Source organism: Acomys russatus, chromosome 5, assembly GCF_903995435.1.
Source record: "Acomys russatus chromosome 5, mAcoRus1.1, whole genome shotgun sequence".
NCBI classification, from domain to species: domain Eukaryota; kingdom Metazoa; phylum Chordata; class Mammalia; order Rodentia; family Muridae; genus Acomys; species Acomys russatus.
This window is the reverse complement of record NC_067141.1, coordinates 27,693,686-27,707,278: the sequence shown is the minus strand read 5'-3', so window position 1 is coordinate 27,707,278 and position 13,593 is coordinate 27,693,686.

Sequence of the window (13,593 nt, the reverse complement as noted above, 5' to 3'; positions counted from 1 at the left end):
GCAAAAACAGTCACTGTCCTTATAAAGATTTTTAGATGAATAAAGTCAGTGGCCTTCATAATTGGTGTTCTGTGTTGGAAATCAAGTGGGCTGGAGTTGTGTCTTCCCCGGGAGCCCAGCATCTTCACTCCTTATCAGTGCAGACCGAAACTGGTGGCTTCCATTTCCCCTCCCACGAGGGAGCCACCCTAGCCATGTAGGCTTTGGGCAGGTGCCATAGGTGTCCCAATTCCTAAATAGTGTGGGAGAGGGTGTGGGCTGTAGGCTGCTAGATGTCAAGTCAACAGTTGGTCTAGGCAACACCTGGTAGAGAAGTCAGTGGGAGTCAGGGGTACCAGGAAGAGGGCAGGTAGGATGTGGGTTAGAGTTCACCTGCCAGGCATCGTATCATGTGCTCTTTTAGCCTCTGGGAAGAATGGGTGAGTCTTCTGCTGTTTGTTCATCGGTCAGAAATGGAAAGAAATAGTTAAAACCCATTGTTTTTGAGCTCCCATTGGGAGCCAGCCCTGAAACTAGTATCTTTGTAAGCTCGTCTTAAGTTTTCTCTGTGCTCTCCTGGGGAGCCCGTATCTTAAATGTTTTATTTTGGAGAGGTAAAGAGATTGAGGGTTCAGAAAACCTAATTTGCCCATAAACTTGCTGCAAGAAAGTAGCCGGTGAATTCCTACTGTAGTTTGGGAGCCTGTGTTGCTATGTCATGTAACTCCTGCCCCCTGAGCTTCAATTTCCTTATGGATGAGGGTTGTCGGGACCAGGTAAGATGCTGTGTAACACTTGTTCCTCCAATAGAAAGCATCATTGAACAGTGGTTTGCTTATAGTGCAAATGAAATGCTTTTCTGCGTGATTGCTGTCTAGGGAGGCAGGGGTGACAGTACAAGACTAGGCACAGCATGAGAACATTTCCATGAACTCACGATGAAGTGAATGCGAATAAGATGGTCTCCACTAGTACTACAGACTTACTCTAAAACCTGAGTCAAGAGGTGGGCACAGAGTTGGTGAGGGCATTTTATCAGTAAAGTCCTCCCCCAGAATACATATCAGAGCTGTAGTCAAGAAAGTGTCTGGGCTGGGTGGTGGTGGCGCACACCTTTAATCCCAGCACTTGGGAGGCAGAGGCAGGTGGATCTCTATGAGTTCAAGGTCAGCCTGGTCTACGAGTTTGTTCAGAACAGCCAAGGCTACACAGAGAAACTGTCTCAAAAAAAAAAAAAAGTCTGGGGCATGGCTCAGTCGGAGTGCTGGTATTGATACATGCCTCAGTATTCATAATTGGGAGTTAGCCTAAGGACCTGAAGTTCCCAGGCCAGGCCAGGGTTCATGAGGTTCTAAGTGGTCTGCGGAGATGGCTCAGCAAGTAAACACTTGCTGTGAGAGCAGGAGGACCTAAGTTCAAATCCATAACACTCACATAGAAACAGGCATGGTTGCATGTGCCTGTAACCCCATGACTCCATGGTGCAGGGCAAAGAGAATCCAAGGACTGGCCAGCCCAGCCTGCCTGAGACAGCGTCAGACACAACAAGAGACCATCTCAACAAGTGAGGTGGAAAATGGTAGAGGGAGCTGCTGACATCCTCTGCCGCCACACAATTAGGTAAAGGAGTCACCCCTCGGCAAACACAAGGAAAAAAGGCACTGGCTGGGCATGTGGTTTTATGGTAGGATGCCTAGCAGTCATGAGGCCCTGGGTTCAGTTCCTCGTACTTCAAGAAGGGGGAATATCGGGCGTGGTGGCGCACGCCTTTAATCCCAGCTCTCTGGAGGCAGAGGCAGGCAGACCTCTGAGCTCAAGGCCAACCTGGTCTAGGAAGCCAGGGCTGTAACACAGAGGAACCCTGTATTGAAAAACGCACAAAAAATGTGGGGGGTGGGGGGCAACATAATAGGGAACTTGGTAGGTCTCTGAAAGGCAGCCCCAAGGGAGCATTTTAAAATAGCATATGGAAAGGGTTCACTTTCATTAGAAATCAGGAAAAGAAGTGTCACTAATGTATACCCGATTGGCAGAAGTCTTAAGTCAGACAGTATCAAGTGTTGAGCAAATGGAGCAACAGGAACTGATCCCCAGTTGGTGGGAGTAATTGCTGTGAGCACCATGGGAAAACAACTGAGTGTTATTTTGCAAAACTGACACACCCCATGAGCCATCAATTCCATTCTTAGGACTGTGCCTGTAAGAAACTCCTGAATACCTACCTGCACCAGGGCATTAAGAAATGTTCACAGCTGCCTAGGCTGTGAGACCCTGAGTACAGGTGGCTTCCAATGTGAGTTCTTGCAACTGCACAGTACGGAAAGCGAACCAGAGCAGCAGGCACAATAATCTCAGTATGGGGCTGTGGACACAAAACCATGTGGTGGTGGTGGTGGTAGTGGTGTGGCGGCGGTGGCGGCGGTGGCAGTGGCAGCGCACACCTTTAATTCCTGCAGTCAGGAGGCAGAGGCAGGTGGATCTCTTGAGTTCAAGGCTAGCCTTGTCTACAGAGTGAATTCCAGGACAGCCGGGACAACACAGAGAAACCCTGTCTTAAAAAAAAAACAAAACAAACCAAAACAAAAACCCCAAACCCATGTTTTATTCTTGGGATTTTTGTTCTTGTTTCTTGCTCTCTAATCCTGGCTAGCCTGGTATTCACTGTGTAGTCCAAGATGGCCGCAAGCCCTTGGCAGTTCTGCCTTAACCTCTTGAATGCTGGGATTGCTGTTCTACACCGTCACCTGCTTCCATTCATGTTCAGAAGCAAATTCTTGCTTAGGGATCCCTATATAGACAGTGAAGCTACAAAGAAAACCAAGGAATTGCTTACTGTCAAAAATTAGTGATGGGAGCTGGGTGTGGTGGTGCACATCTGTAATCCCAGCACTCAGGGAGGCAGAGGCAGGTGGATAGCTATGAGTTTGAGGTATGTGGTCTACAAGGTGAGTCCAAGACAGCCAAGGCTACACAGAGAAACCCTGTCTCGAAACAAAAACAACCAACCAACCAAATTAGTGATAAGGTCTAGGGGTGCAGCGCTGCTGTAGGGCTTGCTTAGAATACACAGTGCCCAGGATTTAAACCCAGATACCAAAGTGTTTAAGAAGAAAAAAAATCAATAGTAAAGTGGAAGGAATCACCAAGTCAAATATTTGGAGAAGAAAGGTTAATGATAATGCAGAGGCTTATAAGTGAGAGTGACATTTTCATTTTCTGGTCCCAGAGGTGGTGAGATTGTTGACACTGACTTGAACTGTTCTTCAGATGTAGGTAGATGATAGAAAATAGCACCTAGCATGTGCTAAATCCTGTTTGATGTCTTCACCTCATACACAAAGAACATGAACATGTGTGTTGTGCGTCCTGTTCTGTGTGCTAGTGGTATTTCAGAACTATAAGATAAAAGCAAACACAAAAATAACGTCCTGAGGCGTGCCAGGTGTGGCAGAGCATGCCTGTAATTGTAGGGGGCTGGTCCTGTGCGCTGTGCGTTCAGATGCTGGTTTCTGAGCCCGAGATCTGGATGTGGGGGCTGGTCCTGTGCGCTGTGTGTTCAGATGCTGGTTTCTGAGCTCGAGATCTGGATGTGGGGGCTGGTCCTGTGCGCTGTGTGTTCAGATGCTGGTTTCTGAGCCCGAGATCTGGATGTGGGGGCTGGTCCTGTGAGCTGTGTGTTCAGATGCTGGTTTCTGAGCCCGAGATCTGGATGTGGGGGCTGGTCCTGTGCGCTGTGTGTTCAGATGCTGGTTTCTGAGCCCGAGATCTGGATGTGGGGGCTGGTCCTGTGCGCTGTGTGTTCAGATGCTGGTTTCTGAGCCCGAGATCTGGATGTGGGGCTGGTCCTGTGCGCTGTGTGTTTCAGATGCTGGTTTCTGAGCTCGAGATCTGGATGTGGGGGCTGGTCCTGTGCGCTGTGTGTTCAGATGCTGGTTTCTGAGCTCGAGATCTGGATGTGGGGGCTGGTCCTGTGCGCTGTGTGTTCAGATGCTGGTTTCTGAGCCCGAGATCTGGATGTGGGGGCTGGTCCTGTGCGCTGTGTGTTCAGATGCTGGTTTCTGAGCCCGAGATCTGGATGTGGGGGCTGGTCCTGTGAGCTGTGTGTTCAGATGCTGGTTTCTGAGCCCGAGATCTGGATGTGGGGGCTGGTCCTGTGCGCTGTGTGTTCAGATGCTGGTTTCTGAGCCCGAGATCTGGATGTGGGGGCTGTCCTGTGCGCTGTGTGTTTCAGATGCTGGTTTCTGAGCCCGAGATCTGGATGTGGGGGCTGGTCCTGTGTGCTGTGTGTTCAGATGCTGGTTTCTGAGCCCGAGATCTTGATGTGGGGGCTGGTCCTGTGCGCTGTGTGTTCAGATGCTGATTTCTGAGCCCTGAGATCTGGTTGCAGTTCAGACATGGGCATTGTCATCTCTGGTCTCAATGTTGTATAACATTTTTTTGAGACCTTGTCTCAAAAAAAAAAAAAAAATTGGCTGGGAGGTAGCCGGGCTAGCACAGACTGGTTAGGATAGATGAATTCTGCCCAGTAATAGTGCTCTAAAGCTTATTAACAAACCTAATAGGTCCCTGAGTCAATTATTAGGGAACTTGGGCTGGTATTAGAAAAGGAAAGGATCCCTTTTTTTTTTTTTTTTTTTTTTTTTTTTTTTTTTTTTTTTTTTTTTTTTTTTGAGAGAAGGTTTCTCTCTGTAGCCTTGGCTGTCCTGGACTCTCTTTGTAGACCAGGCTGGCGTTGAACTCACAGTGATCCACCTGCCCCTGCCTCCCCAGTGCTAGAATTGAAGGCATGTGCCACCACTGTCTGGCCATACTAATGCTTTTAATTTAAGATATAATTTCAGCATTTGGGAGGCAGAGCAGGAGGACTGGGAGTTGGAGACTAGCCTGGGCTCTCTAGTAAGTCAGTCCCCAAAAGCATCTGAACAAGACAAACAAACCATGAACACAAAACAAGATTTGAGCCTCTATCAATCAGGAGGTGAGTCAGAAACTGTCCTGACGTGAATATGGATAATGGTTCACTCAAGTCTGCGTCTAGGCAAAGCACATAGCCCACCTTAGAATGGGCATGACAAGTGACAACACTGGCACTTCCTACTGTACCCAGACCTCCAAGGTACACGGGTGGGGGGGGGGGTGGGGGTGGGGCTTGCAGTTAGGCCATCATCAGTGGCCCTGCAGAGCTGCCAGAAGCAGAGCAACCAAAAGAGGAGTAAAAACTTAATTTTGGGGGTTAGGCATGGTGACACACATCGTTAATCAGACAGGGCTGTTTGATTCTCTGTACTGGACCATGACTATCCTTGGTCACAGAGAGGCATGGCAGGCACAGGGCTGACTGCTGGGGGGAGGCTGATGCCAGGCTCACCCTCCTTGTCCACTGCGCTCCCTCCGCAGAAGCTGCGCTGCAACTTTGAGCTCCTCCAAGTCCCCTGGAGGAACACCACCCAGCTTGTTAAACATGACTGCATGCAGGTGTGACCAGCCCCAGGGTGACAGCGGCAAGACCCCTTGGGACAAGCACGGTGGTGGAGGCACCTCAGGGCCAGGGGCCACGCCTGCTGCAATAAATTTCCAGCTCTGGCTCTTTTTTTTTTTTTTTTTTTTTTCAAGATAGGGTTTCTCTGTGTAGCCTTGGCCATCCTGGACTCACTTTGTAGACCAGGCTGGCCTCGAACTCACAGCGATCCGCCTGCCTCTGCCTCCCAAGTGTTGGGATTAAAGGCGTGCGCCACCATGCCCGGCTCTCTGCCTCTTTTTTGAGACAGGGTTTCTCTGTGTAGCCTTGGCTGTCCTAGACTCAGTTTGTAGACCAGGCTGACCTCGAAGTCACAGCAATCTGCCTGCCTCTGTCTCCCGAGTGCTGGGATTACGGGCATGCACTACCAAGCCAGGTTCAAGCTTTGTTTTGTTGACTATTTTTAAAATTACTTTATCTGTTTATCTGAGTGTGAGGGTGGGCATGCACGTGGCGCAGCATGTGTAGAGGTGAGACAGCAGGTTGTGCGGTCAGTTCTCTTCTTCCACAGCGTGGGTCCCAGAGATCAAACTCAGTTTTACCTGAAAGTGTCTTTATCTGCTGAACCATTTCATAGCGCCAACTGCAATATTCTGTGCACATCTTACGTGGCAGCTGAAATTCTTCACCATTTCTCTCCTCAACTGAACTTATCGGAAGCCAGGCATGGTGGCACACGCCTTTAATCCCAGCACTTGGGAGGCAGAGGCAGGTGGGTTGCTGTGAGTTCGAGGCCAGCCTGGTCTACAAAGAGAGTTCCAGGACAGCCAAGGCCACACAGAGAAACCCTGTACAGGGGTGGGGAGTGAGGAGGTGTGCGGAGAAGGCGGTTTGGGTTAACACAACTAGGTAGTCAGTGGTGGCTCGAAAGTCTGGCCCCAGCTATCATAACCTAGCGTCCTCTTTTCACAGCCCAGGGTCCCTTCCTTCTAAGTGAGCCCTCATACCTCACTTCTGCCTGTTTCCACCTCCTAACGCTCCTCTCCCAGTCACCAGGCGCCTTGGGGGACTGGGTTTTGGCAGTTTCGGGCTCAGGCTAGGGTCCTACCAGCTGTGGAATGAATGTCCTAGCAGCTAAATACAGTGCTTAAATAACAGATAATACTGAGCAAATGAAGAAAAATCGTATGGCTAGTTTTGTGCAAAGTTAAAAAGTCAAATCTTGCTTAGTGATTCAAACATGTATGATGAAACTCAAAAAAAAAAAAAAAAAAAAAAAAAAGCAAGAAAATGATTATAGCAGAGCCAGGTGTGACAACGCGTGCCAGCCATCCCATTATTCAAGAAACAGATGCAGGGGCGTGGGCAGGAGTTCCGGGCTACATATGGATACCCTGCTTCAAACAATGCAAAACAAAACCTCAATATTAAAGAAAATTTCTAGGGGTCTGGGGAGAAGGCTTAGAGGTTAAGAGTATTGGCTGCTCTTCCAGAGGACCAGGGTTCAATTCCCAGCATCCACATGGCAGCTCCAACTGTCTGTAACTTCAGTTCTAGGGGATTCAACATAATGCATGTGAAATAAAACTAAATAAATAAAAAGAAAGAAAAGGTCAATGGTTTTTTTTGCGGCAGGGTCTCTCTGTGTAGCCTTGGCTGTCCTGGACTCACTTTGTAGACCAGGCTGGCCTCGAACTCACAGCGATCCTCCTGCCTCTGCCTCCTGATTGTTGGGATTAAAGGCGTGCGCCACCACACCTGGCTCTCCACCTTAGTTTTTGAGACAGGGTTTCTTGCTGAAACTGGAGCTCACTGGTTCTGTTAGACTGGCTGGCCAGCAAGCTTCCGGGATCCTGTCTCCTCAGCACTGAGATTACATGCATGTATCACCATATCTGGCTTGTTACATGCTTGCCAGAGATTTGAACTCAAGCTCTCATGCTTGAGCAGCAAACACCTTAGCAACGGCGGCATCTAATACTGTGGGAGTGTCCTATGAAGCCTGGGCCACCCTCTGACTCACAAGGCTTGATTCTCTTGCCTTAGCCTTCTAAATATTGGGACTACAGGCATGAACTGCCACATTCGCCTTTGGTATTTTTGGTGGCGAGAGCTCCTCTGGCCTTTCATTTTGTGATATGTGGCTGGCATTGGCATCAGTAGAGGCTGGGACTGAGACACAACTCCATGCTGTCACCCCAACAGCTTGAGGAGGTACCCTAATCTTTGAGAACATCAACTAAGGTAGACATTGTAGCTTTGGCTTTCATGTGGGAGACATTCAGAAGAAACCTGTATGAAGTAGATTTGGGGCTTGTTAAAGATAGAAGGCCCTGGGGAGGGAGAGATGGCTCAGTGGTTAAGGGCACTGATTGCTCTTTCAGAGGTCCTGAGTTCAATTCCTGGCAACCACATGGTGGCTCACAGCCATCTATAGTGTGATCTGATGCCCTCTTCTGACCTGCATGCAAGCAGAGCACTGTATACATAATAATAAATAACTTAAAAAAAAAAAAAAAAGAGATAGAAGGCCCCTTGGGGAAAGAATGAAGAGCAGGTGCCAGCTTCCCAGAGTCCCAGAGCCACAGCTCATTAAAATACTGTTGTGTTGTGTTGGGTTTGGGTTTGTCTGGTTTTTTTGTGTTGTTGTTGTTGGTTGTTTTTTGTTTGTTTGTTTGCTTTGTTTCCCCCAAGACAGGTTTTCCCCATATAGCCCTGCCCATCCTGGAGCTCATTCTGTAGACCAGGCTGGCCTAGAACTCACAGAGATTCACTTGCCACAGTGCTGGTATTAGAGGCCTGCACCACCACCACCCAGCAAAAATAGCACACACACACACACACACACACACACACACACACGCACACACACGCACACACACGCACACATTCACATACACACACTAACACACACATACACACACACTCACACACATACACACACTCACACACATACACACACTCTCTCACACACACACTCACACACACATGCACACACACACACACAAACAAACACACACATACACACAGACACCATGCATTCATAGGGAACAGCCTCCGGTACCTCAGGCTTCTTTTGTTGGGCCTCACTAAATGGGCCCTCACTAACCATGGAGCAGTCTAGCGCAGCAGTTGAGCCCTGGTGCCTTTTCCTTTGGCTTCCACCCCTCCTCTTCCCCTCCCTCCTCTTCCCTCCCATCATTTTCCTTCACTAGCTTCAGTAAGCTGCCTTAGCAATCCCTGCATTAATTCTTTTCACAAGAATCTTTCCCTTAACTTGCTTGGAATAATAGTGCAAGAGGGAAACTATGAAGAAACAGGGCTGGAACAATTGTGGGACCATTGTGTATTGTCATGAGCAGGGAAGAGGGTTAGGATGAGGCCCATAGCATGCTGAGTGACCCAGACTCCTCCTTATGGGGTGCTCCTTGCACAGTGCCATTCCTTTGATGTCTACAATACCAGCCATCTTGTGGATTCTCATGTGGCTAAGGGAGCCACTCCATGTTCCCTAAAAGGCCCAGAGGACACACAGTAGGTGCCCCTCCTTCTTTCACTTTGTTTTTTATTTTGGTGAGTTATTGCAAGATGGTTGCCACAGCAGAAAGGCAAGCATGGACTTCTTTAAAATCTAAGAACAAACTGGTCAGTAGTGGCGCAAACTGGGCAGTAGTGGCACACGCCTTTAATACCAGCACTCAGGCAGTCAGCCTGGTCTACAGATCAAGTTCCAGGACAGCCAGGGCTAGGCAGAGAAACCCTGTCTCTAAATACAAAACAAAACAAAACAAAAAAATACCTAAAAATGAATAACAAGGCAACACATTTTTGTTATGTTTTGCGTTTGTTTCTTGAGACAGGGACTCCCTTTGTAGGGACTCCCTGGCTGTCCTGGAACTCACAGATATAGCCGCCTGCTTCTGCCGCCACAATGATTGGTCAAAGGTGTGGCCACCAGACCCAGCCATTTTTACTTTATGTGTATGAGTGCTTGCCTGCATGGATGTTGGTCTGCGTACCACACAGGTGCGGTGCCAGAACAGGCAGAAGAGAATGTTATATGTTCTAGACTGGAGTTACAGGCAGTTGTGAGTTGTGATGTGGGCACTGGGAGCCAAATCCTGGTCCCTGAAAGAGACGTAAGCTCTCTTAACCTCTGAGCTTGTCTCTCTGGCAAGGGTATGGTCTTCTTAAGGGAAGGTCACTATTTCTGAGATTAAGGGATTTCTACTGAGATTCCTAGAAAATTGTAAGTTTACAGATGGCCGGTGGGTGGGGTGGTGGGGTGGAGAGGGGGAGCACGGAGAGAGACTGGCCCTAAGATGATCCTAAATTGTGTTAGAGTCTTTGATTCTCAAATGGTGAAAGGTTTCAACCAGACTGGTATGAAGAAATCCTTTTCCCTTACATGTCTAGAGTTTTCCTCGTCTTTCTGCCTACTTCACAGGCGTGTTCAGCCTCACCCACATACATGGCACTGTCACACAGGCCACAGCCTGCCCACGTTTCAGCCCTAACTCCTCCAGATTGTAGCCAGACCCCAGCCAGGTGATGGAGCCCTCCAGAGCACACTCTTCCCTGGCCCCAGTGCACATGGGTTACCTGGCTTTGTCTTCCTGGCTCTGATGCTGGACCCTGGTGGAACCCTGTATGACAGGCCATCTGCACTGTTTGCTCACCATTTGTCTCCCTGGCTCCCCCACAGCTTTTGTTTCTGGAGGTTCTGAAACCTGCTCTGTCTTTCCCTTGAGGCGTGGGCTGTGTGCGAGACAAGCTGGCAAGCCATGAACCCTTTATCGGGGCCCTGTATTGCAACCCACATAAGTTCCTGGATCAATCTTGGGAAAGCAGAGGACAAAGGGCCTTTAGCCTCTGCAGTATAATCAAGTGGCCTCTTGCATGTCCAGATCCAACTCGGCAGCCGGGCGTGGTGGCGCACGCCTTTAATCCCAGCACTTGGGAGGCAGAGGCAGGTGGATCACTGTGAGTTCGAGGCCAGCCTGGTCTACAAAGTGAGTCCAGGACAGCCAAGATAACACAAAGAAACCCTGTCTTGAAAAACAAACAAACAGAAAAACCAGATCCAACTGGGCCTACCAAAGAGAGCAAGGCTGGTGTGCTGGTGGGGAAAGCAAACCTGGTCAGGGAGGATGGGAGTGAGGCTTCCTCTAGTATCTGTGTAAAGTGTCCAGCAGGCTGAGCCTACCCACCCACTGGCCTAAGACCGTGCATGAGCTTGCTCACAGCTGGGTCCCTCAGCCTCTCTAGTCTTATGTGTTCAGATGTGGTCCTAGAGCTTAGGATGGACCAGCCCACTGGTCCCAGGGCCATTGGGATGCTTTCCTTCTGCATCCCAATGTATCCCTGGGAAGGAGGAAACAAGGGCTCTGTGGATGAACATAGCCCAAGGCACCTTCCTTACCCTATCAGATGGCATGCCAGTAATATTGGCAGCATGAGTGACAGCTGCCAGCTGTCCATCATGATCTAGGTGTCCCCTCCATTAGGGCTTTCTGTGTGCCACTGCTGGGTCTGGATGGAGTGCCAGCTAGGCCCTCTGTTCAACAAAACTGTCTTTATTCTCGGAGGTCTGAAGCAATTTGCTCCGCTGAGCCGCATCTCCATTCCACAGTGCAGACGGGGAAACCTCAGCCAGCTGCACCCGGGACAGCACTGGCATTTAGAGGAATTCCTTCGTGGAGCCACCAATGGATTACAGGTGCCCTTTAGTCACTGTTGGGCCACAGGTGTCCTTGTTATAAAGTTTTCTTTCCAGGATGTGATAATGACAGACGGGGCAGAGCCCGAGGGATGGAATGTCCTCCACCTACTTGAAGGCTCAGGCAAGAGAATTCTGGGGACAATGAGGTCCTGATCCCAGTGGGAAGTATGGGCTATGTTGTTTATCAAGCTCTCCTGGGCTAGTAGCCAGAGAAGAGCGCTGTGGGCAACCTCGGTCGGGAGGTCTCTGGGCTGCAGTGCAACTGGAGACTGTGTCCTGTGGCCAGTGGGGACAGCCAATCTTTAGCTTATGCGTGGCCCAAGACCTTTGCAGGGAGGGACAGCGCACATGTAAAGAGCACTTCTCCATGTAGTGGGCCTTAGATCCCTGTGGAATAGCCTGGAATTCATACCCTGGGACACTGCTGGCATGTGAGTGCTAGCCCAGGTCCCGCTACTGACCCTTCCCCTTAGGACGTATTTCTTACTAGGAAGAGCTAACAGCTGCTGCTATGCAAAGCCACCATGAGAATGAAACATGTCAGGCCCAGAGCAAAGCCAGGTGCAGGGCAAGAGCCTGGAATTTGACATTACCCTTCTCGCTCCTTTCTTCTCTCCAAGACTCCAGTTTAGCCAAACGGCCACAGATTAACTCGGAATGATGAATTTGCTTTTTGTTTTTTGTTTTTGTTTTTTCAAGACAGGGTTTCTCTATGTAGCCGAGGCTGTCCTGAACTCTCTTTGTACACCAGGCTGGCCTCGAACTCAGTGATCTGCCTGCCTCTGCCTCCCTCAGTGTTGGGATTACAGGTGTGTGCCACCATGCTGGCCGAATGACGGATTTGTAAATGAGTCTAACCATCTCCCTGCTTGTGAGAAGGGACAGTGTCCTGAAAAGTCCTTGGAAATTGCTAGGTTGTGTGTCAAAGGCTCGTTGGCTCCGTTGGCAGTGGAAAGTAGGGTCGGTGTCAGTAATCTAAGAGCTCATTTACTCTGTGGTATGTGTATGTGTGTGTGCATGTGTGTGTGTGTGTGTGTGCACGCGAGTGCGTGTATGTGTGTGTGCGCGTGCGTTTGTGCGTGCGTGTGTGTGTGTGTGTGTGTGTGTGTGTACGCACACGTGCCTTCTTCCCTTGCTCTCGCCTTATGTTTTGAGACAGGGCCTCTCCCTGAATCAGGAACTCATCAACTCTGTAGCCAGAGCTCCAGGAATCCGCGTGTTTTCTCTGTAGGTGCTGGGGTCTGAACTCAGATCCACACGCTTGTGTGGCAGACGCTCCATCAGCTAAGCTGTCTCCCCAGCCCCTCCAACCAAGTCATTTTTGAGGGAGCTGTAAGAGGAGTGTGTGGCTGTGACTGAATTCCACAGCAAGTGAGCAGAACTGGAGGAGCTGGAGGAGCTGGAGAAGCTGGGGAGGCGCCCTGGCCCCGGTGCTGCTTCACGACCATGGCCCCCTTGTGAGCTGTCCTGTGTTTCTTGCTCTACCCCTTCCCGGGGTCCCCCAACTCAGGGCCTCTGCCTGGTTAAGTAAGACCTACAGGTCAAGGTTGGGGTAGTTACCTTCCAAATTAGTGTCTCCAGACCCTACATACCTGGGCCTGCCACAGACTTGTGGTCTCTTTTCACTGGAGTCTCAAGGAGGTGTGAGAACAATTTTGTTTTTGAGGCAAAGCCTCCCAAGTCTCACTCTGGCCTGGAACTACTCTGTAGACCAGGCTAGCCTTAAACTCACAGAGCTCTGCCTGCTTCTGCTGTCAAGTGCTGGAATCCCAGCTGGGATCTCCGGGCAGTTTGACTTTCATAGCTGGGCTGCGGAGTGGGCAAGCTCGTAGCTGGGCAGCGTGGTGATCACACTCTGAGAATCACTGCCTCAGGACCCTGGCATCCTGAGAGCTCTAGATGTGGGGGAGGAGTACATTGGGCGCCTCCCTGTAATATTCACTACAGCAGAGCTTCTACTGATCAAGTACTAATTTGCTGGGTGCTGAAAGCAGCCGCTTCTTCCACGTCCCACTGAAGACCCTCCGGGAGGGCCAGTGAGATGGCTCAGTGGGTAAAGGTGCTTGCTGCCAAGGCTGAAGACTAGAGACCCAATTCTGGAGAGCTGACCTCTGTCTGACCTTCCACATGTGCATGCTGTGGCATGCACACACCCTGGCACGCTGAGGCGTGAGCATGCCTCCTCAAAAAATAAATAAATAAATAAATAAATAAATAAATAAAAATAAAAAAAGAAAGAAAAAAGAGGGGTGGCAGAAGTGCATTGAACTGTTTAAAACACTAAACAAAATAAAAAGACCCCTACGGAGGGAAGTTCTGCCAAGATCAGTCCCCATACCATCACCAGCTTCTTCCAAGACACCATAGGACTTCCTAATTCACTAGTGACCCCTAGCATATGTCCAGTGTCCCTAGGGACAACAGCCTGGAACCA